Source organism: Pristiophorus japonicus, chromosome 3 (assembly GCF_044704955.1).
Source record: "Pristiophorus japonicus isolate sPriJap1 chromosome 3, sPriJap1.hap1, whole genome shotgun sequence".
In the NCBI taxonomy this organism is placed as follows: Eukaryota; Metazoa; Chordata; class Chondrichthyes; family Pristiophoridae; genus Pristiophorus; species Pristiophorus japonicus.
The window spans coordinates 168,033,362-168,057,363 of record NC_091979.1 but is presented as its reverse complement, the minus strand read 5'-3'; the positions used below and the strand labels follow the sequence as shown (position 1 = coordinate 168,057,363).

Sequence of the window (24,002 nt, the reverse complement as noted above, 5' to 3'; positions counted from 1 at the left end):
GTCGAGGAACAAAGAACAGGTGGGAGACGGCAAAGGAGGCTAGAAAGGATAGCTGAACGACAAGTGCAGGTAGACATGGTACAGCTCATCGGGATGAGTGGGGAGAGTATGCAGCTAATCAGATTGCTCCTGGACACCATGGGTGTCCAAGTTTGCAGATTACACTAAGCTGGGTGGTGGTGTGAGCTGTGAGGAGGATGCTAAGAGGCTGCAGGGTGACTTGGACAGGTTAGGTGAGTGGGGAAATACATGGCAGATACAGTATAATGTGGATAAATGTGAGGTTATCCACTTTGGTAGAAAAAACAGGAAGACAGAATATTATCTGAATTGTGACAGATTGGGAAAAGGGGACGTGCAACGAGACCTGGGTGTCATGGTACATCAGTCATTGAAGTTTGGTATGCAGGTACAGCAGACGGTGAAGAAGGCAAATGGCATGTTGGCCTTCATAGCTAGAAGATTTGAGTATAGGAGCAGGGATATCTTACTGCAGTTGTACAGAGCCTTGGTGAGGCCACACCTGGAATATTGTGTTCAGTTTTGGTCTCTTAATCTATTGAGGGAGTAAAGCGAAGGTTCACCAGATTGATTCCTGGGATGGCAGGACTGACATATGAGGAGAGACTGGATCAACTGGGCTTGTATCCACTGGAGTTTAGAAGAATGAGAGGGGATCTCATAGAAACATATAAAATTCTGACGGGATTGGACAGGTTAGAGGCAGGAAGAATGTTCCTGTTGTTGGGGAGTTCCAGAACCAGGGGTTACAGTCTAACTAAGAATAAGAGGTAAGCCATTTAGGACCGAGATGAGGAGAAACTTCTTCACTCAGAGAGTGGTTAACCTGTAGAATTCTCTACCGCAGACAGTTGTTGAGGCCAGTTCGTTAGATATATTCAAAAGAGAGTTAGATATGGCCCTTACGGCCAAAGGGTCAAGAGGTGTGGAGAGAAAGCAGGAAAGGGGTACTGAGTTGAATGATCAGACATGATCTTATTGAATGGTGGTGCAGGCTCGAAGGGCCGAATGGCCTACTCCTGCACCTAATTTCTACGTTTCTATGTTTCTATGTAAGGTGAGGGTAGAAATTGTGAGAATGTCAGGAGAAGTAGCAACACTGTCTGGAGGAATAGGACCACCACTGACGGGGCAGATTAGGGAGGGAATCGTGGATGCAGTTGATGCACTGTCAGGACAGCTGAAGGGGAAATTGTCTGACACATATGACGGAATGTTGCAGGTAGCTGCTGCAATAAGGGAACGCCCAGACTGTCATTCAAAAACACCAATTGGCGGCATCAACTGCTGCCACTCAAATCATCCCCAGACCAACCTCAGGGACTGTGCCGCAGGGTGAACCACAGCTTGAAAAAGGTGAAGGCAAACCTGGGCCTTCCAGAAAGGTGTCTACTCGGTCTGTCCCTGTCCAACCCCACCAACGAAAAACAAAAAAATATAACCTTGGGCTCACTGAGGGGCCGAGGAATTCTACTGCGCCAACAGACAGGGCTGAGGGTAGAGGCACCAGGGCGGGCAAAAGGGGCACTAGGCACAAGAGGTGGTTGAATAAGGGGAAGGAGAGATATTTCTATCTTGCTGTTGCTCGTTTTGTTCATTGAAAAGTTTGATACAATAAAGTTTTGTTAATTAAAAATGTTAAAGTTTGATATTTCTTCATTGAAAAGTCAAAAGCTTGATTAAAGTTTTATTAAAATTAAGTACAAATGTACAAATGTTTAATAAACCTATTCTTTTAATTTAACCAGAATCAGTGCATTATTTTGTGAATTTAACCAACAGTATTAGACCAACATAAAACAACACATTATTAAAAGTAAAAACAGGTGTAAACAGTGAACATAGTGCGACACTATAATCAAACGTGCCACTGTTTAGCCTTCAGGCAGAAAAACGTTCACAGATTAGCCACTGATGCAAGTCTCGAGCAATGGCTATAGATTCCCTTGATCACCCCACCCTCATCTGCTGTCGTCCTGCAGTTTGAGGTGGTTCCTCCTCCTGCTGCTGGTCCTCCTCCTTCTATTCCTCCTCCTCGTCAGCCTCCTCCGAATCCTCATCCATCCTTCTCCCCTCAGAAGGATCTTTACTGTCCAGTACCTGGCCAAATTGTGCAGCATGCAGCACACGACAGTGAACTGAGCGATGTGGTGAGGGGAATATTGCTGGTAGCCTCCAGAGTGGTCCAGGCATCGTAAACGCTGCTTTAAAACGCCAATTGTTCTCTCTATGATGCTCCGTGTCGTTATGTGGGACATATTGTACTGGCACTCTGCCGCAGTGTGGGGTTTGTGTAGGCGGGTCATAAGCCAGACAACGAGCCCATAATCTTTGTCCCGAGCAACCAGCTCTGCCCTTCAGGCAGCTCCTGAAATATCGCAGATATAATGCTCCCACGCAGGATGAAAGCATCATGGATGCGACCGGGATATTTGGCATCCACTGCCATGATCCGCTGCAGATAGTTGCACACCAACTGCACATTCAGGAAGTGGAACCCTTTCCTGTCGTGGTAAACCTCAGAATCTTCCAAGGGTGCTCTCAAGGCGATGTGGGTACATTCAATGGCACCCTATACCTTGGGGAAGCCAACAATTCTGGAGAACCCCACAGCCCTATCTCTCATTGCCTGCGTGGTTATAGAGAAAGTGATGAACTGGTGCCTTTTGGCATACAGTGCAGCAGTCACCTGATGAATGCAGCAATGGGTGGCATGCAGCGAGATCGAGCATACGTCCCCAGCTGAAGCTTGAAATGAACCCGTAGCATAGAAGGCAAGTGCCGCTGTTACCTTTACTTCTACAGGTAGTGCAGTCCTCCTCCCACTTCTTGGCCGCATGTCTGCCCTGATTATTTGGCAGATCTCAGTGATGCCTCCTTTCTGAATCACAGCCTACAAACGCAGACTGCCTCACTCAGTTGCAGATATGAGTGCCTCTCCCTATAGACTCGCTGAGGGTAAGGCCTCCCCATCAATCTGTCTCCCCGATATCAGCGTCGAATTATTCGTCGCCTATGCATGCCATGTATGGCTCACGCCCTTATCACATCAGGCATACTAAAAGTTGCACCCACCATTATTGTTATTATGCAGATAAATAATTAAATCACTGACACCTTTCCTCTCCGTTTCCATCCACAAGGCTGGGCGATACCCTAGATTGGACTACACCCTGATCTGCGCATGCGTTTGTTTAGACGGTGATTTTCTTCTGTCACCTGTGACAAGTGGTGATTTCGAGCTTGCTGCTGTGCCTGTGCATAAAACGTCCCATTTCAGATGCTGACTAAGCTCGAGGCAAGGATTGAAGGAATGCTGGCTGGGCAGGATCGCAAGCTCGGCCGGACACAAGCACCAGAGCCCAGCTGCTTTTCAAGCTAAGCGTCGAGTTGGGGTGGACAGTCGCAATTTGGGTGAAAAAGAACCCAGCTGGACAGAGTTGTTTCAGCTCCCTCCGAAAAAATTATATATTTGTTTTTTAGATTGTCTCGCTTCAAAAACTTGGAAATGACTTTCCGAGTTATTTTCAGAGTACCCTGTCAAAAGTGTGCGCCATGCTGAAAAAAATTGTGGACAGCCAAAATTGCTTAATTGCACAAAAACCGCGCCCGATCCTATTTTCACTCGTGTCTGGGCCAAAATGTTTTAACCTGGCGCACATGGTCAGCGCCAGCGTACAAATGTTGGTGAAAGTTGGAAACGTAGGATTTCACGCCAAAGAACGGCGCACACCAAAAAAACGGTGCACAATCGTGGCGAAAATAGGGGCCTCTGTCTCTCTCCACAAATGTTGCCTGACCTCTTGAGCATTTCCAGCATTTTCTATTTTTATTCCATAGACCCGTTCCTGTCCAGCATCTTAGTGACATCCTCAGAAAATAGAGCTAGATTAGGCAGACCCATCGCCCTGTGCTCGCTGACCTACATTGACTCCCAGTCCGGCAATGACACAATTTTAAAATTCTCATCCTTGTTTTCAAATCTCTGCAGGGCTTCACCCCTCTCTGTAACTTCCTCCAGTGCTGCAGCCCTCCATGATCTCTGCATTCCTCCAATTCTGCCCACGTGCGTCCCCGATTTTAATTGCTTCACCACTGGTGGCTGTGCCACCACCTGCCTAGGCCCAAAGCTCTGGAATTCCCTCAATAAACCTCTTTACCGCTCTCTTCTCCTTTAAGATGGTCCTTAAAACCTACTTCTTTTACCATGCTTTTGGTCATCTGTCCTGATATTTCCTTACATGGCCCGGAGCCAAATTTTGTCTGTTAATGCTCCTGTGAAGCATTGGGACGTTTTACTACGGTATATGAATGCAAGTTGTGTAAGTATGTATGTATAATAGCCTCACTTTTTCCTGCCAGCTTGTAAGGTTATTTATCCCTGTTTTGTTTGATAAAAGCCACCATTTTTACATTGGCAGGTTTCTGGAGGAAACACTGGGGTCTCACACTCTGGCGGGAGGTTAAAGTGTTAAAAAACTGAATCCCGACCCAAATCTGCCTCCAACCTACTCACTTCCGGTTTAAAGGGAGGCGGGATGGGAGCGGGCAGCCAACCCACTCACAAGAGGTGGGCCATCCATTTAAATATTATAATGAGGCTGGCATGCCTCAGATTTAACCACTGCTACAAATTTAATGCTGGCTGGTCGGGTTTTGCAGGCCTTGGTGAATCCACCAGCTAAAGTCAGGGGAGGATTTCTGGATCCAGGAGGTAAGTACCTTTACACTTACCTCCTTGATCCAGCATCATTCCCTCGCCCATCCTCCGAGGCCTCCAATTTCCCCATCCTCCCCTCCTGAGGCCTCCGATTCCCCCCATGAGGAATCCCATTTCCCCTCCCCCTGAGGCATCTGATCCCTCCCCCGCCCACAGTTTGCAACAAGGCCACCGATCTTTCCACGAGGCCTCCGATTTCCCCCCATGAGACCTCTTATCCTTTCCCAACAAATCTGATCCCACCACGAGGCCTCCGATCACCTTCCCGGATTCCCGCCTCCAGCCCCAATTCTTCTCTACACCCGCCTGATAATCCAGCCCTGATCCTTCCCCCTGATGCTTCAGTCCTGATCCTTCCCCCACCCGTGCTCTTTTGATGCCCCAGCCTCGATCCTTCCCATACCCCCCGATGCTCCATCTACGATCCTTCCCCCCCACCACCATGCTCCCCTGATGCTCCATCTCCAATCCTTCCCCATGACCGCCATGCTCCCCCCATGCTCCATTCCCAATCCTTCCCCTACTCTCACATGATCCTCCTCCCACCTACAACCCTACCCGGCACTACCCAATCCCTCCGTCCCTTCTCTCTGCAGCCTAGTGCCACAGGCCTATCTGCCCGCAGCCAGCCAGCCTTTCCATCTGGCTGGCTGCGGGTGGGAATAGATGTTTGAAATTCAAAATCAGGCCCTGCTGTTAAATTCTGCAGGGCCTACGGGAAACCTATTCTCCTGGGTTTCCCGCCTGGTTCCTAGTCACCCCAGCCCCCACGATCCCAATCCGCCTTCACATTAAAATTCAGGCCTCTGTGTCTCCTACTATCGTACTCACATTCCCTCCCTTCATCAAAATCCCAAGCATCACAGGTCTTTTAGTTAGAATATAAAAATTATATCACACCGTTAATAAGAGATTGAACTATTTTGTTTTAAAATAACATTTTATTTGTTACTTTAAAAGGCCCTGATGGCATATAGGAGATTTAAACCCAGATAGTTTTGGGAGTGCTACTTTCCAAGCTGCCATGCTGGCCAGACAAAGGTAATGGGTGGAAACAGGAATTCTGATCAGTTATCGAGCAGACAGACAGCTGAGAAAATTGGATTTGAAAATGCCAAACTTATTGAGGAGTAGCTGATGAACTTTGGTATATATACATAACCCAAAAAAATAATGAGCATAACAGGAATTCATTTATGATCAAGATGACTTAATCTGCAATCACGGCATGGATTTTTTTCGACCACAATCCCTCAAACTCTAAAATGTTCTGGTGTGGGGAGATAATGCAATTAAGCTTGGTGAATATTGTCATTCCTCACATCATGACCATGTTTTTGACAAATAATCCTGTTAACTATAAAATTGTAAATAATTTTATAAAATAAGCCAGATATATAGATACAGTTTACACCGATAATTGAGATCACTAAGATATGCAGAAAATTCTTGTCAAAATGGTGTATTCCAAAGATATTCATGTTGTCCTGATTGTGAAATGCTTTATTCACGGCCATTGTTCTTCCTTATTGTTTTGCAGTTTAATGTATGGAGAGGAGTCTGAATGGTATAACATAAAAATCCACAGGCACGATAGTCTGTCATGTTATTCAGTGAGGCTGATCTGTGTACAAACGAAAAAATAAAGTATTAGATCACCATCCTGTCCTTCATGACCAATGTAGATTCACAATGGTATAGCACTGAGTAAAAAGTAACAATTCACACCTATCTTTAGTAATCTATTTTTTAATCAATAGCAAACTCACAAATGCATTCTTTTACTCAAACTTGTGATTTTGCTACAAATTACAAACAAAGTAAAACTTCTCCCTTGGTACATGCTTTATGCCAGTATATGTATACCTATCATACCAGAAGAGCCGAAATTTAGGAGCAAAGCTTGCTGCGTTGGTGATGGGAGAACTGGTAATGCATTTACCAGCAGGATGCCTTGCTGTAATGTTCAAGGAGCAATGATTTATTTCAAGCATATCTTTTATGTCTGCTCCTGTATGAAAACTGTTGCTAACAAGTTATAGTTTAAATCCAGTCAGTCAGGGTCCAATATCATGGTAGAGTGGGAGCAGAGTGAGATCACCTCCTCCAAGGAATCCCACTCTACTTTGTTCTGGAGTCGGATGAGGTCCTGACTCCTTATTTACCCAACAACTTTAGTATCACTGAACCTGAAACCACTTCAATCTTGTGATATAAATGCAGCCAAAACTAACTGTAAGATTGATGCATAACTCCTGTGTATAATAATGTTATACATAAACCAATATTTTTAATTTGTTGAAGCTAGCTAGCTAAGCAGAGAAACATGGACCAACAGTTCATTTTTTTAAAAAGTAGCTTGAATTCTACTGCTGAAATTCTGTATAGAAATAAGGTAAGAATTATAAATAAAAATGAAAGTCAAAAACTTTCACCTAATAAAAATTATTAGATTTGTCCAAAAAATTATCAGGAAAGGTCATAGAATTTGGGTAGTATAAATGAGTTTGAGGCAGTTAGATGTATTTCTGGAGAGAAGGGCTTTCCTTGTTCCTAAAAGTTGCTATGTACCTCCAATGTTTTTTTTTGTCTTGCCATTAGCATTTGTTGAATTTGTGCACTAGTCTTTTCTCCATGTGTGAGCGTATTAAGCTCATGGGTTATTTTAATTCAACTTCTGGCACAGTTATAGCTTCTGGCTTTGCAGTTAGCAATGGTATAATCATTTAAGCAATATCAAATCCCTTCTTCAGATTCTTTGAGGCCCTTTTGCTGGCTTTAAGAAATGGGACAGGACTATGCTTATTCCAATGCTGGAGAGCCATGGAAAAGAGTTTAAAAGAAAAATTGTCAATACAAAAGTATAAAAACCCTACAGACAATGTAACACCAAACAATGTTTCCTTAGTGCTGACAATAGGACGACTGTGTTTGAGCTCCACCCCCCATTCCTTTTGCTTTATGATGCAAGAATCTTTATGATCTATCTCTGAAGATGTTTTATGTGTCAACCAAATATGGACATTAGCAATTTCTCACTCATATCTACAGAAGTAGTTGCAACAATCTGTATAACATCTGTTACTCCATGATGCTCTCTTGCCTAATATAAAGTCCCCTCAAGTAATCCAACACCTTGCAGGACAACTGAAATGATTCTGACTGCAGATTCCTCCATCTGTGTCACTCCCACATCCTGGTTGTATCACTGGGGAGGGTCCAGCTCTTAAGGTTGTGAGGTCTACTTACGATGGTGGAAAAACAAGTATTTTCAGAGAAATTGGCATTGGATATAGAAAGAATGCTTATGACTCTGAACCCAGGACAGATTTTCTTTGCTTTTAATGGCAGTTGTGTGCATACTTGTGGAGGAGATCTTTGGTGTAGACAAATTACATGACCAGTCTGCTCGAATGATTTGATAGGCAGAGTTTTGCATTACACTGCACTAAATCCATTGGGGATTGTTCTTTGAATTGGGTAGGTGTTGCGTATGCAATAACTCAATAGGCTTAGTACAATGAACTCAATCAGGTGCGACCTGATTCTACTTTATTAGCTCTCAAAGTGAGGATTAAACATGGAGGCTTTCTTTATATACAAGGGCTGCACGTGTTTGTCTGTGGCCCAATGACCTCCCATGGTCGCTCCCTCTGGTGGCAGGTAAACCCAGGTATACATACATTAGATCATTCCCCCCAAGATCTTGGTATCAGTCCTATTTACAAATTGAGATGGTCGGGGCTTTTCGCTCCCTAGTTGATCATCTCAGTTCAATTCCAGATCTGGGTGAGCTCTCCGAGTCATTCATGACTTGAGGCTGGGTAGCCGATCTAATGGGAGAGGTAGTGTCCATGTCGGGGATTGAAGGTCCAGATTCATTGACAACAGCAGGGTCTTCTGATGGCTGAATATGAATCGGTTGGTCACTGATGGTGTCTTCTACAAGCTGTTCCGGTTCGTCTGTGTACCGCAATTTCGTCTGATCAATGTGCCTCTTGCATGTTTGCCCATTAGTGAGCCTGACAATAAGCATCCTGTTACCCTCCTTGGCCGTAACAGTGCCAGTGACCCACTTGGGGCCTTGACCATAATTCAGCACATACACAGGGTCATTAATAGAGATGTTACGTGACACGGCAGTGCGATCATGATACCACTGCTGATGTCTGCTTTCGACGTGATCATTAAGATCAGGGTGGACAAGCGAGAGCCTGGTCTTGAGACCTCTCTTCATTAACAGGTCAGCAGGGGGGACCCCGGTAAGCGTGTGGGGTCTCATCCTGTAACTAAGCAGTATGCGTGACAAGCGAGTCAACAAAAACCATGAATTACGCGTTACAGGCTCTGCTTGATGGTTTAGAGGGCCGGCTCCACTTGACCATTGGACGCGGGTTTGAATGGTGCTGACCTTGCATGCTTGATACCATTGAGTCTCATAAACTCTTGAAACTCCAAACTCGTGAAGCATGATCCGTTGTCGCTTACAATGATGTCGGGCAAACCATGAGTGGCAAACATGGAACGAAGGCTCTCAATGATGGCTGTGGATGTGCTGGATGACATGATTACACATTCTATCCATTTGGAATACACATCCACCTCCACCAAAAACATTTTGCCCAGGAAAGGACCCGCATCGTCGATGTGGATCTTCGACCATGGTTTGGATGGCCATGACCACAGACTTAGCGGAGATTCCACTGGTGCATTGCTTAACTGCATTCAAGTGTTGCACTGATGCACACATGACTCCAAATCAGAGTCAATGGCAGGCCATCAAACGTGAGACCTGGCAATGGCCTTCATCATCACAAGACCGGGATGGGTATTGTGTAAATCCCGTACAACTCTCTCCCTGCCTTTCTTGGGCATAACAACACGATTACCCCACAGCAAACAATCAGATTGAATGGATAATTCGTCTTTGCGACGGTTGTAAGGTTTGGTCTCATCACACACTTCCCTGGGAATGGCCGACCAATCACCACTGAGGACACAACGTTTTACAACCAATATAATCGGATCCTGGCTGGTCCAGGTCCTAACTTGTTGAGCAGTGACAGGCAACCCTTCACTCTCAAAGGCATCCATGACCAACAGTAAGTCTGCGGGATGTGGTGTTTCCACCTCCAGTGTGGGCAACGGCAAATGGCTCAATGTATTGGCACAATTCTCGGTGCCAGGTCTATAGCGAATGACATAATCATAGGCAGATAATGTCAGCGCCCTCCTCTGGATGCGGGACAACGCTTTGGTATTGATACCTCTATGCTCTGAAAACATCTGATCAGTTTCAAGCTCGAAACGAAGTCCAAACAGATACTGGTGCAAATTTTTAACCCCATATCCGCAAGCTAAAGCTTCTTTCTCTACCATGCCATAGGCTCTTTCCGCTTTAGACAAGATTCTCGATGCGTATGCAACGGGTTGTAGTTTGCCCGACTCATTGGATTGTTGGAGCACGCAACCAGCCCCATGTGATGAAGCATCACAGGCCAATACTAAATGCTTGCACGGATCATAATGTACCACCAATTTATTGGAACAAAGCAGATTTCTAGCCTTCTCGAAGGCCCTGTCTTGAGATACACCCCAAACCCAGTTGTTGCCTTTTCTGAGCAGCATGTGCAGTGGCTCTAATAATGTGCTCAATTTAGGTAAGAAATTACCGTAGTTGAGAAGACCAAGGAACAAATGCAGCTCTGTCACATTAGGGGGTCTGGGTGCATTTTTGATGGCCTCTGCTTTCGAGTCCGTAGGCCTGATGCCGTCTGTAGCAATCTTCTTTCCAGTACCATAAAGATGCACTTTGAACATTTCGGCCTGATCTCCACTTTGTCCAGACGACATAGAACCTCTTTCAGGTTGTGCAGGTGCTCAGCAGTGCCACGACCTGTGACCAGAATGTCGTCTTGGAACACCACGGTTCTAGGGATGAACTTCAGTAAACTCTCCATGTTTCTCTGAAATATGGCTGCAACCGAGCGAATTCCAAAATGACAGCTGTTGTAAATGAACAGCCCTTTATGCGAATTGATGCACGTAAGTTTCTTCGACGATTCGACAAGTGCCTGTGTCATATAGGCTGACGTCAGATCCAATTTGGTGAATAACTTTCACAAGCAGGTCATCATCAGCCTTTGGTAACGGGTACTGATCCTGTTTCAAAACTCAGTTGATTGTAACCTTGTCATCTCCACAAATCCTGACAGTGCTATCACTCTTCAGCACAGGAACAATGGGACTAGCCCATTCATTAAATTCGACCAGTGAAATGACCCCTTCACATTAAAGTCTGTCCGGTTCAATTTCGACCTTCTCCCTCACCATGTACGGGACTGCCCGGGCTTTGTGATGGATGGGTCTTGCATCCGAGTCGAGGTGGATCTGCACCTTGGCTCCCATGAAGTTGCTGGTGCCTGGTTCAAACAGCGAGGGGAATTTGCTCAGCACTTGAGTGCACAAAGTGTCATCCACCGATGATAAAGCTTTAATATCGTTCCAGTTCCACTTTACTTTTTTGAGCCAACTCCTGCCGAACAACATTGGACCATTGCCTGGAACGATCCACAGCGATAGATCATGAACTGTCCCATCATACGACACCTTGACTGCTGCACTGCCAATCACTGGTATGAGCTCTTTGGTGTAGGTACGCAATTTTGCATTTACTAGGCTCAGCTTGGGTTTCACGGCCTTGGCGTCCTACAGCTTTTTGAAAGTCCTCTGGCTCATAATTGACTGACTTGCACCCGTGTCTAATTCCATAGATACCGACAGGCCATTCAATTTTACTTCAATCATTATTAGTTGGCTCTTTGGGCCCAACATTGCCCAAGCCGTTTTTTCGGTGTACTGACCTGAAGCGCGCCGACTTTGCGCACTGGAAAGGGCGCCAGAAAAAAAGAGGCCCCATCCTGGCCGCTCTTCAGAGTCCCTGGAGTTGTGGCGTGGCGTGGCGTAGAGATTGAAGGGGGGAGGGGCGGAGCAACAGGCCAGCGCAGAAAGTACTGCCGGCACCTGCGCGCATGCTCAGTGAGGGTCATACAAATTGCTAAAAAAAAAGTGTTTTGGCAAGGTTGTTAGTTTCCTACCCATCACAAATAAGTTTGTGGACTGTGAGCAGGACCCGATGCTCGCAGCCCCTATCCAAGGCCAAAGGGATGCCCGATCTCGCCACACTCTATCCCCGGCAGAGTGGACTCCCGCACCAGCCGGCCGGCCCATTGAGTTTCCGGGCAGATAGGACTTCGCTTTTATTTTTTATTTAGTGGCTGCGCTTGTGTGGCTGTGCTTGAGACTTTTGATTGGGAGGGGGGAGGAGAGTTTTTGCAGGGGAGGAGGAGGAGAGTTTTCAGGGGGTAGAGAAAGAGTATTGGGGGCGAGGGGGAGAGAATGAGTGTATTGAGGAGAGGGGAGAGAATGAGTGTATAGGGGGCAAGGAGGAGAGTTTTTTGGGGGGAGGGGTGAAAGAGTATTTTGGGAGGGGTGGAGAAAGAGTGTCTCTCTGGCTACCCCCTCCCCCACCCATAACATCGTGGCCAGCAGCTCGCATTTCTCCCGTAGGATTTACTTCATTTTTATTAGTATTTTAATTGTTTGAGTTTTTCCTTGCAATGTTTGATGCTTGGTTATTGAGGTCCTCTCCAGTTCCCTTCCCTCCCCTATCCCTGCCCTAATGTCTGCCGAATGTGCGCTGCTTTTTCTTCACTGCCCACAAGGTTTTTCAGAGCTAGCCACATACGCTGACCTAAGTCGATTTGGAGTAAGTTTTTGCTGGCCAAAGTGGCATAAATGGCCAAAACTGGGGTAAGTGTCTGGGAATGCCCCCTCTTGAAAAAAAAACTGACCTAAAAAAAATCATAGCTAACTGATTTACTCTGGAGCAAATTTTTGGAGGGAAATGGCATTTTTTAAACTTACGCCAGAAAAAACAACTTACTGCAAAAAAGTTGATGCGAGTCATGGCCAGGATTGAGCCAAATGTCAGGAACGAATGTAAACTATACACTTCCCCCTCGGGTATCTCGGGTTGCATTGTCGAATCCACTCCGGATCGGTCATCATCATCCACGTGGTGTGTCGTAGCACGCTTGCTGAGCTGCGGACATATCCGCTGAAGGTGCCCCATTTTCACACAGCCGCTACAAATATACTGTCTGAAACGGTACTGATAAGGCCAATGATTGCCCCCACAATGTCAACAGGGTGAAATCAGATTCGTGCCCAATGGCGGACTTCGAGCAGCTACATGTTTTGCAAACACAGTCGGGTAGGCCCTGCCAGGTGCAGCTCTGCCAAACGACGACACAATCTGGTGCACAGTACTTGCCGTGGAGTTTTGACTCTGCGAAAATATCTGCTTTGTACTATCGACCATGGTCAAGTATGCCTGGGCGATCATGGTGGCCCTGCTCAGATCCAGCGTCACCGCAGGATCACCTCGTGGTTTATGCCTATTACAAAGACATCGCGCAGCATGTCTTCCAACGCAGTTCCAAACTTACACGGCCCAGCGAGACGTCTCAGGTCGGCAACAAATTCCGCCACGTCCTGGCCCTCAGAACGAACATGCTTGTAAAAGTGACATTTCGAGATAATGATGCCTTCTTTAGGTTTGAGATGGTCCCGAATCAGAGCACACAATTCCTCATTGGTCTTTTCCATTGGACGTGCAGGTGAGGGCAGATTCTTTATGAGGTCATAGATTTTTGGACCACAAACCGTGAGGAAAACCACCCTGCGCCTAACTGCGTCAGTGTCTTCATCCATCTTGTTGACAATGAAGTGCTGGTTGAGGTGATCTGTAAAATCCTCCCAGTCTTCTCCCTCCATGAATCGCTCCAGGATTTCAATAGTGCTCATTTTTTTTTTGTGTGTGAAAGTTCGTATTGGGCCTCGTCGCCAAATGTTGCGTATGCAATAACTCAATAGGCTTAGTACCATGAACTCAATCAGGTGCAACCTGAACCTACTTTATTAGCTCTCAAAGTGAGGATTAAACATGGAGGCTTTCTTTATATACAAGGGCTGCACGTGTGTCTGTGGCCCATTGACCTCCATCGGTTGCTCCCTCTGGTGGCAGGTAAACCCAGGCATACATACATTACAGTGGGCAGTGGGGGAGAATCCACTGGTCAGTTGTGCCATTTAGAATTGATGAGTTCCTTAGACACAGTGGGGGTTAAATTCGAAAGTCCCCGAAAATGGGCGTGGGGAACGTGATGCGTGATTTACCCATATCTGTTCAATGTGATGCAGGCAGCATGCCAACTTCATGCTGCCTGCTCATTTCCATGATTGTAACATGTAGCCAGTACTAACCATGCTGCTCATTGGCTGCATACATCAGCAGGGGGCTGAAAATCGTTAGAGGTTAGCACCACTTAAATCTAGTCTGCACAACTTAAAGCCAGTCTGCACCTCTTAAAGGGGAAGTGCATTGTGGCTGGAGCAGGAGATGGAAGTCATTCTACAACTGATTCTGACCTGGAAAACACTCAATAATGGCATAACATGGGCGAGAGCGGGCTCAATGTTTTTGTGACCCTGCACTGAAGGCCTTGGAGCAGGAGGTGGAAAGAAGGCAAGATGTGCTCTATCCACAGTGGGCTAAGAGGCCCTCCATACAAACTCTCAGAAAAAAGAAAAAAGGAAGACTTGCATTTATATAGCACCTTTCACGACCACCAGACCTCTCAAAGCGCTTTGGAGCCAATTAAGTACTTTTTGGAGTGTAGTCACTGTTATAATATGGGAACCACAGCAGCCAATTTGCGCACAACACAAACAGCAATGTGATAATGATCAGATAATCTGTTTTGTTATGTTGATTGAGGGATAAATATTGGCCAGGACACAACTATCCTGCTCTTCTTCAAAATAGTGCATGGGACCTTTTACGTCCACCTGAGAGAGCAGACGGGGTCTCGATTTAACATCTCATCTGAAAGACGACACCTCCAAACATGCAGCACTCCCTCAGCCAAGATTCATATGCTCAAGTCCCTGGAGTGGGATTTGAATCCACAGCCTTCTGACTCATAAGTGAGTGTGCTACTCACTGAGCCATAAAGGACCCTGACAGCTGTGAGAGCAGAAGGCAGTAGGAGCAGATAGCCATGGTGGTCAATACCAGGAGCCAAGCCCTGAGGACCTGGATGCAGTGCCTCAAAAAATTCAATTACCTCACCCATGAGTGGTTGAGGCCAGAGAATGCATCTTCAAATGCTATATCCCACCAACAGCACTACTAGCCTCAGTAATGCACCATACCCCCATCAATGGGGCACCTCCAACGAGCTTGCAGACGAGCTGCAAGCTCTGCAAAACCTGCTAATCACCACGTGGGAGAGGAAAATCGGTCCATGGTGGATCAAAGCAATTTTGAGCCTCAGAGGAGGGAGGCAGATGCTGAAGTACACGGGGTGCACACATTTTTGACGAAATGTCCACCTATAATGCTAAATGTAAAATTGAATGGCTTACCCGTATCCATGGAACTGGACACTGGCGCTAGCCAATCCATCGTGAGTAAAAAGATGTTTGAGAGACTGTGGTGCAACAAGGCACTCAGACCAGCCCTGAGCCCCAACCACACGAAACTGAGAACGTACACCAAAGAGCTCATCACTGTCCTGGGCAGCGCCATGGACAAGGTCACCTACGAGGGCACGGTGCACGAAATGCCACTCTGGATTGTCCCGGGCGATGGCCCCGCACAGCTTGGCAGGAGCTGGCTGGGCAACATCCACTGGAACTGGGATGACATCCAAGCGCTATCACATGTCGATGTGGCCTCATGTATCCAGGTTCTCAACAAATTTCCTTCCCTTTTTGAGCCAGGCATTGGAAACTTTTCCGGGGCGAAGGTGCGGATCCACTTGGTCACAGAGGCACGACCCATTCACCACAAGGCGCGAGCAGTACCTCACATGATGCGGGAGAGAGTGAAAATCGAGCTGGACAGGCTCCCCAGTGGAATTCAGCGAGTGGGCCAGCCCGATTGTTCCAGTACTGAAAAGTGATGGCACTGTCAGGATTTGCAGCGCTTATAAAGTAACTATTAATCGTTTCTAGCTACAGGACCAATACCCGCTACCGAAGACAGATGACCTATTTGCAACGCTGGCAGGAGGCAAGACGTTCACCAAGCTCAACCTGACTTTGGCCTCCATGACACAGGAGCTGGAGGAGTCTTCGAAGGGCCTCACCTGCATCAACATGCACAAGGGACTGTTCATCTACAACAGATGCCCGTTTGGAATTCGGTCGGCTGCAGCGATCTTCCAGAGAAACATGGAGAGACTACTCAAGTCGGTACCACGCACGGTGCTTTTTCAGGATGACATATTGGTCACGGGTCGGGACACTGTCGAGTACCTACAAAACCTGGAGGAGGTCCTCCAGCGACTGGATCGCGTTGGGCTGCGGCTGAAGAAGTCGAAATGCATCTTCATGGCAACAGAAGTGTAGTTTTGGGGGAGAAAGATTGCGGCGGATGGCATTCGGCTCATCGACGTCAAGACAGAGGCTATCAGGAACGCGCCCAGGCCACAGAACGTCACGGAGCTGCGGTCGTTCCTGGGACTCCTCAACTATTTTGGTAACTTCCTACCGGGGTTAAGCACCCTCTTAGAGCCCCGACATGTGTTATTGCGTAAAGGTGAGAACTGGGTATGGGAAAAAAACAAGTAATTGGTTTTGAGAAAGCCAGAAACATTTTATGCTCCAACAAGCTGCTTGTATTGTATCACCCATGTAAAAGACTTAAGCTAGCATGTGATGCGTCATCTTATGGAGTCAGGTGTGTATTACAACAAGCTAACGTTGCAGGGAAGTTGCAACCTGTCGCCTATGCCTTCAGGAGCTTGTCTAAGGCCGAGAGGGCCGACAGCATGATTGAGAAAGAGGCTTTAGTGTGTGTGTTCGGGGTAAAGAAAAATGCATCAATACCTGTTTGGCCTCAAATTTGAGCTGGAAACCGATCACAAGCACCTCACAATCCTGTTCGCTGAAAACAAGGGGATAAATACTAATGCCTCAGCCCGCATACAAAGGTGGGCACTCGCGCTATCAGCGTATAACTATACCATCCGCCACAGGCCAGGCACTGAGAACTGTGTGGATGCTCTCAGTCGGCTACCATTGCCCACCACGAGGGTGGAAATGGCGCAGCCTGCAAACTTGTTGATGGTGGCGCAGCCCGCAGACTTGTTGATGGTCATGGAAGCGTTTGGAAATGATAAATCACTGTCACTGCCCGCCAGATTAGGACTTGGACCAGCCAAGATCCTCTGCTGTCCCCAGTAAAAAACTGTGTACTGCATGGGAGCTGGGCCAGCATCCCTGTTGAAATGCAAGAGTTAATCAAGCTGTTCCAGCAGCGAAAGGACGAGCTGTCCATTCAGGCAGACTGCCTGTTGTGGGTTAACCGTGTAGTGCTACCAAAAAAGGGCAGGGAGACGTTCATCTCGGATCTCCACAGCACACACCCGGGTATAGTAATGATGAAAGCGATAGCCAGATCCCACGTGTGGTGGCCCGGTATCGACTCTGACTTAGAGTCTTGTGTACGGCAATGCAGCGTGTGTGCTCAGTTGAGCAACACACCCAGAGAGGCACCACTAAGTTTGTGGTCCTGCCCCTCCAAACCATGGTCGAGGATCCATGTCGACTATGCGGGCCCGTTTTTCGGTAAAATGTTCCTAGTGGTGGTGGATGCTTTTTCAAAATGGATTGAATGTGAAATAATGTCAGGAAACACCGCCACCGCCACCATTGAAAGCCTGAGGGCCATATTTGTCACTCACGGCCTGCCTGACATACTGGTCAGTGACAACGGGCCATGTTTCACCAGTGCTGAATTTAAAGAATTCATGACCCGCGATGGGATCAAACATGTCACCTCGGTCCTGTTTAACCCAGCCTCCAATGGGCAGGCAGAGCGGGCAGTACAAACAAGCAAACAGAGCCTTAAACGAGTCACAGAAGGCTCACTCCAAATTTGCCTGTCCCGAGTACTGCTCAGCTACCGCACGAGACCCCACTCGCTCACAGGGGTGCCCCCGGCTGAGCTACTCATGAAAAGGACACTTAAAACTAGACTCTCACTTCTTCACCCCAACCTGCATGATCAGGTAGAGAGCAGGCGGCAGCAACAAAATGTAAACGATGGTCACGCCACTGTGTCACGGGAAATTGATCTGAATGACCCTGTGTATGTGCTAAACGATGGACATGGTCCCAAGTGGATCGCGGGCACGGTGATTGCTAAAGAAGGGAGTAGGGTGTTTGTCGTCAAACTAGACAATGGACAAATTTGCAGAAAGCACCTGGACCAAACGAGGCTGTGGTTCACAGACTGCCCTGAACAACCCACAGCAGACACCACCTTTTTCGAGCCCACAACACACACCCAAAGGATCAACGACACCACCCCGGACCAGGAAATTGAACCCATCACGCCCAACAGCCCAGCAAGGCCAGACTCACCCAGCAGCCCTGCAGGGCCAACAACACGCCAGACCAGCGAGGGCACAGCCAACACACCAGAACAGACATTTGTACCGAGGCGGTCCACCAGGCAAAGAAAGGCTCACCCTGTAAATAGTTTTCACTTTGACTTTGTGGGGGAGTGATGTTGTGTATCTGTAAAGCATGCACTCCCATGTTCCGCCACCAGGGTGCACATCCCCTGAAGTTTCAAGGGATCCCAGCATCCCTTGGGAGTACTGTATATAAGCCGGCCACTAAGGCCTGTTCCTCACTCTGGAGTGTCTTAATAAAGAATGAGGTTACTGTTACTTTAACCTCCCTGTGTGTAGTCTCACCTGTGTTAGGAACAGAATAATTTTGGTCTCCTAATCTGAGGAAGGACATTCTTGCTATTGAGGGAGTGCAGCGAAGGTTCACCAGATTGATTTCCGGGATGGCAGGACTGACATATGAAGATAGATTGGATCGACTAGGCTTATATTCAATGGAATTTAGAACAATGAGAGGGGATCTCATAGAAACATATAAAATTCTGACGGGATTGGACAGGTTAGATGCAGGAAGAATGTTCCCGATATTGGGGAAGTCCAGAACCAGGGGTCACAGTCTAAGGATAAGGAGTAAGTCGTTTAGAACTGAGATGAGGAGAAACTTCTTCACTCTAAGAATTGTGAACCTATGGAATTCTCTACCACAGAAAGTTGTTGAGGCCAGTTTGTTAGAAATATTCAAAAGGGAATTAAATATGGCCCTTACGGCTAAAGGGACCAAGGGGTATGGAGAGAAAGCAGGAATGGGGTACTGAAGTTGCATGATCAGCCATGATCATATTGAATGATGGTGCAGGCTCGAAGGGCCAAATGGCCTACTCCTGCACCTATTTTATATGTTTCTATGTTTGTGCCTTTCTCCTTACAGATACAAAAGAGCTGTTATCTGGCTAGGCAGCAGTGGAAAAGCAACTCGACAGTGATGATTAAGATACACCGTCAATCAATTTTGCTCTCACAGCCACCAGCTCAGATACTGAAATAGTGCATACTTTAGGGATAGCATAGAGGCAGGACCTGCACGTGGTGAGACACTGGGCACAAGTGGCCTTCAGCCAGGGCAGGGGACAAGGATAGTGCAGATGCCAGCTTGCTGGAGAGCGAGGTGGCGCATGCGTTCGGCTGCAGAGCTCTCAGATGAGCACTTTGATGGTGCAGGCTGCAGAAGAACGCTGGTGTGTATGCACAATGAAATGCCTGGTGAATCGTGAGACCTGCCAGAAATCCTGAGTGCAATGTAATGGAGTCTGCACTAACTTGGCACAGGGCTTTGCACAGAGCTTGAAGCCCATCCTTTCCAAGATGGAAGTGGTGCACAACTTAATTAGCACACTTGTGGACCCAGCCATGATACAGCATCTGATGGCCGATGTTTCAACTTCAATTAGAAACATAAAAACATAGAAACTAGGTGCAGGAGTAGGCCATTTGGCCCTTCGTGCCTACACCACCATTCAATATGATCATGGCTGATCACTTTTGCAAATTTAGTACCCCATTCCTGCTTTCTCTCCATACCCCTTAATCCCTTTAGCCGTAAGGGCCACATCTAACTCCTTTTTGAATACATCCAACAACTGGCCTCAACAACATCCCTGACTTCCCCAACATTGGGAACATTCTCCCTGCATCTAACCTGTCGAATCCCGTCAGAATTTTATATGTTTCTATGAGATCCCCTCTCATTCTTCTAAATTCCAGCGAATATAAGCCTAGTCGATCCAGTCTTTCTTCATATGTCAGTCCTGCCATCCCGGGAGACAGTCTGGTGAATCTTCGCTGCATTCCGTCAATAGCAAGAATGTCCTTCCGCAGATTAGGAGACCAAAACTGTACACAATATTCAAGGTGTGGCCTCACCAAGGCCCTGTACAACCGCAGTAAGACCTCCCTGCTCCTATACTCAAATCCTCTCGCTATGAAGGCCAGCATGCCATTTGCCTTCGTCGCCGCCTGCTTTACCTGCATGCCAACTTTTAATGACTGATGTACCATGACGTCCAGGTCTCGGTGCACCTCCCCTTTTTCTAATTGGTCACCATTCAGATAATATTCTGCCTTCCTGTTTTTGCCACCAAAGTGGATAACCTCATATTTATCTACATTATACTGCATCTGTCATGCATTTGCCCACTCACCTAACCTGTCCAAGTCACTCTGGATATTACATTCAATTCCTTCGTCTAAATCATTAATGTATATTGTAAATAGCTGGGGTCCCAGCACTGAACCTTGCGGGACCCCAGTAGTCACTGCCTGACTTTCAACCGTGAGGGTCGGTCTATGGAGCGTCCTCCTCTGTTTGGATGCCTTCAAAAGTTTGTCAACATCCTTCGCCTGCTTCACGATGACATGCAGGCCGTGATCCTTACCAACCGATCCATTACAGACCAAATCCACGTCCGGACCGGGGTCATACAGGGCTGCGTCATCACTCCAACCCTCTTCTCAATCTTCCTCGCCGCCATGCTCCACCTCACAATCAACAAGCTCCCCACTGGAGTGGAACTAAACTACAGAACCAGTGGGAAGCTGTTTAACCTACGCCGCCTCCAGGCCAGGTCCAAGATCGCCCCAACCTCTGTCGTTGAGCTGCAGTATGCGGATGATGTCTGCACATTCAGAGGCTGAACTCCAGGATATAGTCAATGTATTCACTGAGGCATATGAAAGCATGGGCCTTACGCTTAACATTCGTAAGACAAAGGTCCTCCACCAGCCTGTCACCGCCGTACAGCACTGCCCTCCAATCATCAACATCCACGGCGTGGCCCTGGACAACGTGGACCATGTCCATATCTCGAGAGCCTCTTATCAACAAAGACAGACATTGATGCGGAGATTCAGCATCGCCTCCAGTGCGCCAGCGCAGCCTTCGGCCATCTGAGGAAAAGAGTGGTTGAAGACCAGGCTATCAAATCTAAAACTCATGGTTTACAGGGCTGTAGTAATACCCGCCCTTCTGTATGGATCTGAGGCATGGACGATGTATAGAAGGCACCTCAAGTCGATGGAGATATATCACCCTCGATGGCTCCGCAAGATCCTGCAAATCCCCTCGGAGGGCAGGCACACCAACATCAGTGTACTCGACCAGGCTAACTTCCCCAGTATTAAAGCACTGACAACACTCGATGTGCTTCACTGGGCAGGCCACATAGTTCGCATGCCAGATACGGGACTCCCTAAGCAAATGCTTTATATGGAGCTCCTTTATGGTAAACGAGCCAAAGAGGACAGCGGAAACGTTATAAGGACACCCTCAAAGCCTCCCTGGTAAAGTGCGACATCACCACTGACACCCAGGAGACCCTGGCCGAAGACCGCCCGAGGTGGAGAAAGTCCATCCGAGAGGGAGTTGAGCTCTTCGAGTCTCAACACAAAGAGCATGAAGCGACCAAGTGCAGGCAGCGAAAGGAGCGCGCGGCAAACTAGCCCCACCGACCCTTTCCCTCGACAAATGTCTGTCTCACCCGTAACAGGGTCTGTGGCTCTCATATCGGACTGTTCAGCCACGAAAGAACTCATCTTGGGAGTGGAAGCAAATCCTCCTTGATTCCGAGGGACTGCCTATGATGATGATGATGATGATGATGATGGTGCCATTCTGAAAAGGACCCATTTATCCCGACTCTCTGCTTCCTGTCTGACAACAGTTCTCTATCCACGTCAATACATTACCCCCAATACCATGTGCTTTAATTTTGCACACCAATCTCTTGTGTGGGACCTTGTCAAAAGCCTTTTGAAAGTCCAAATACATCACATCCACTGGTTCTCCCTTGTCCACTCTACTAGAAAAAATTCTAGAAGATTTGTCAAGCATGATTTGCCTTTCATAATACCATGCTGACTTGGACCGATCCTGTCACTGCTTTCCAAATACGCTGCTATTACATCTTTAATAATTGATTCCAACATTTTCCCCACTACCGATGGCAGGCTAACCGCTCTATAATTCCCTGTTTTCTCTCTCCCTCCTTTTTTAAATTGTAGCACAAGCTGTAGACACCCAATGTCTGGGTGCTACAGTGGAAGCTCAGCCTGCTGCCTTCATGGCTCTGGATTCCAATGTTCAAAGAGACTTTCAGAGTGTCATAGCAGTCCAGCAATCTGACCTCCAACAGAATACTCGGATTGCTGAGGTGCTGCCCTGGGGAAATGGCAGTGGCTCCATGGAGCAAGAGTCTGCTGTGCTCTCTGAGGATGACACGATGCACCCTCCCACCCCTGCCACTCAGCCAGTGCCCTTGCTGTTGCCTGTCAGCCAGCCAGCCCAGACTGCTGCTACCCATGCTGAGATATTGCAGTCCTTAGTCGGGCCTTCTAGGAATAGAGCTGCTTGAGGTCATCCTCCATTTCTTATGTTCTTATGATAATCTGCTCTCTCACGTTTTCTGTGGAAGCATGGCTTTTATTTTATATGTTCTGCCCAAGTGTGTGTGGGTCGCGCACTGTAGTCATGAGCTATGTCGTCAGCGGGTAGCCCTTGTTGCCCAGAAGCCACCCTTTAGTTTGGCGTGGTGGCACACATGCAGATGGCAGAGCAGACTGCCGCAGAATTAAAGCATCTTGACAATGCTCCCTGTCATTTGTTTTGGCCCTGTGCGGCCCCTGTACATGCATGGTTTTTAAATTGAAAAGCCAGCAAGCTGGCTGCGCAAAATTCCCTGCAGCTTGTCCTGCTCTGCAAGGCCTCTGTTCATTCTCCACGTTATGCTGTATTCCAAGGGGAATTCCCATTAGTGCACCCATGTCTGTCAGCAAGTGGTTTGTGCAAAAGCCTTGAAGTTAGAAAAAAATTCCTTCAGCATGGGCCAGACCACTCCCTGTAGACATTGACAACTTTAAACAACTCCAGAAAGCGCCAAGCACATTTTGAATCGTAGCAACAGCCAATAGAAATCAACCAGCAACTAACCTGCAATTAGTTGATGATCCCTCTAAATAGCGCTGGTGCTTCCGGTGGACGGTCACTGCGCACACAGTAACACCCTCACCAGTATGGTGTCCCGCACAACTGGCACCAGAAGTATGTGCAGCGCCGTGGACGGCATTTTGTGCCAAAAAAACGGAGTACGAATCCGAATTGTGCACCCAATACATTTTCTGACGAGAGAGTATTAAACATTATAAGCAGATCATAATGTTTGAGGCTGCGTGAAGTAATTAAAGATTTATGTTTCTCAAACTGTACAAAAATCATTAACCACTAAAGGAGTACTGGGGGTTCAAATTCAGAGGAAAAAATTGGGCCGTTCCAGTTATTCTAAATTAGTAGAATGCTGCTCCCCTGATGAATCCGTAAGTGTATGCCTTAATGCGATAATGAGCCATGCAGAACAGTAATGTCGCAGGTTAGATCATTAGTTATTATAAATAAACTATTGCAGATTGTTATAAGTTAACTAAATACTGATGTACAGAGAAGATTGTATGGGTTGGAGCTTCTTGAATTTCTGAGTGTTAATCACAGCAGAGCGTTAAAGTTAGCGCCTGAAAATAGTTTGCGTCTTCGACTGCAAGTTTCGGCGAAAATGTAAGTTGGAGGAGCATTGGCATTAAGTCAGGCATTGCACAATGGACTTTGTGCGCCTGTTGAAACTTGTGGCGTTAAAGGAGGTAGCCATTTTGCGCATGCACAGTGATTTTTTTTTCCCGTCGCGCAAGCGCTAATGCAGGGCACAGCAGCTTCCTGTGTGCATGTGCAT

General features: G+C 47.2%; 1 protein-coding gene across 1 annotated transcript in view; it reads right to left on the bottom strand.

Moving 5' to 3' along the window:
- Positions 1 to 6,094: 6,094 nt before the first annotated feature.
- Positions 6,095 to 24,002, bottom strand: part of col6a3 (collagen, type VI, alpha 3) — a 227,734-nt gene continuing 209,826 nt past the window's right edge. Inside the window, exon 25 of the mRNA XM_070873789.1 lies at positions 6,095 to 6,365. The gene's annotated coding sequence lies outside the window, so the exon portion shown is untranslated. The remainder of the gene's footprint in view (positions 6,366 to 24,002) is intronic.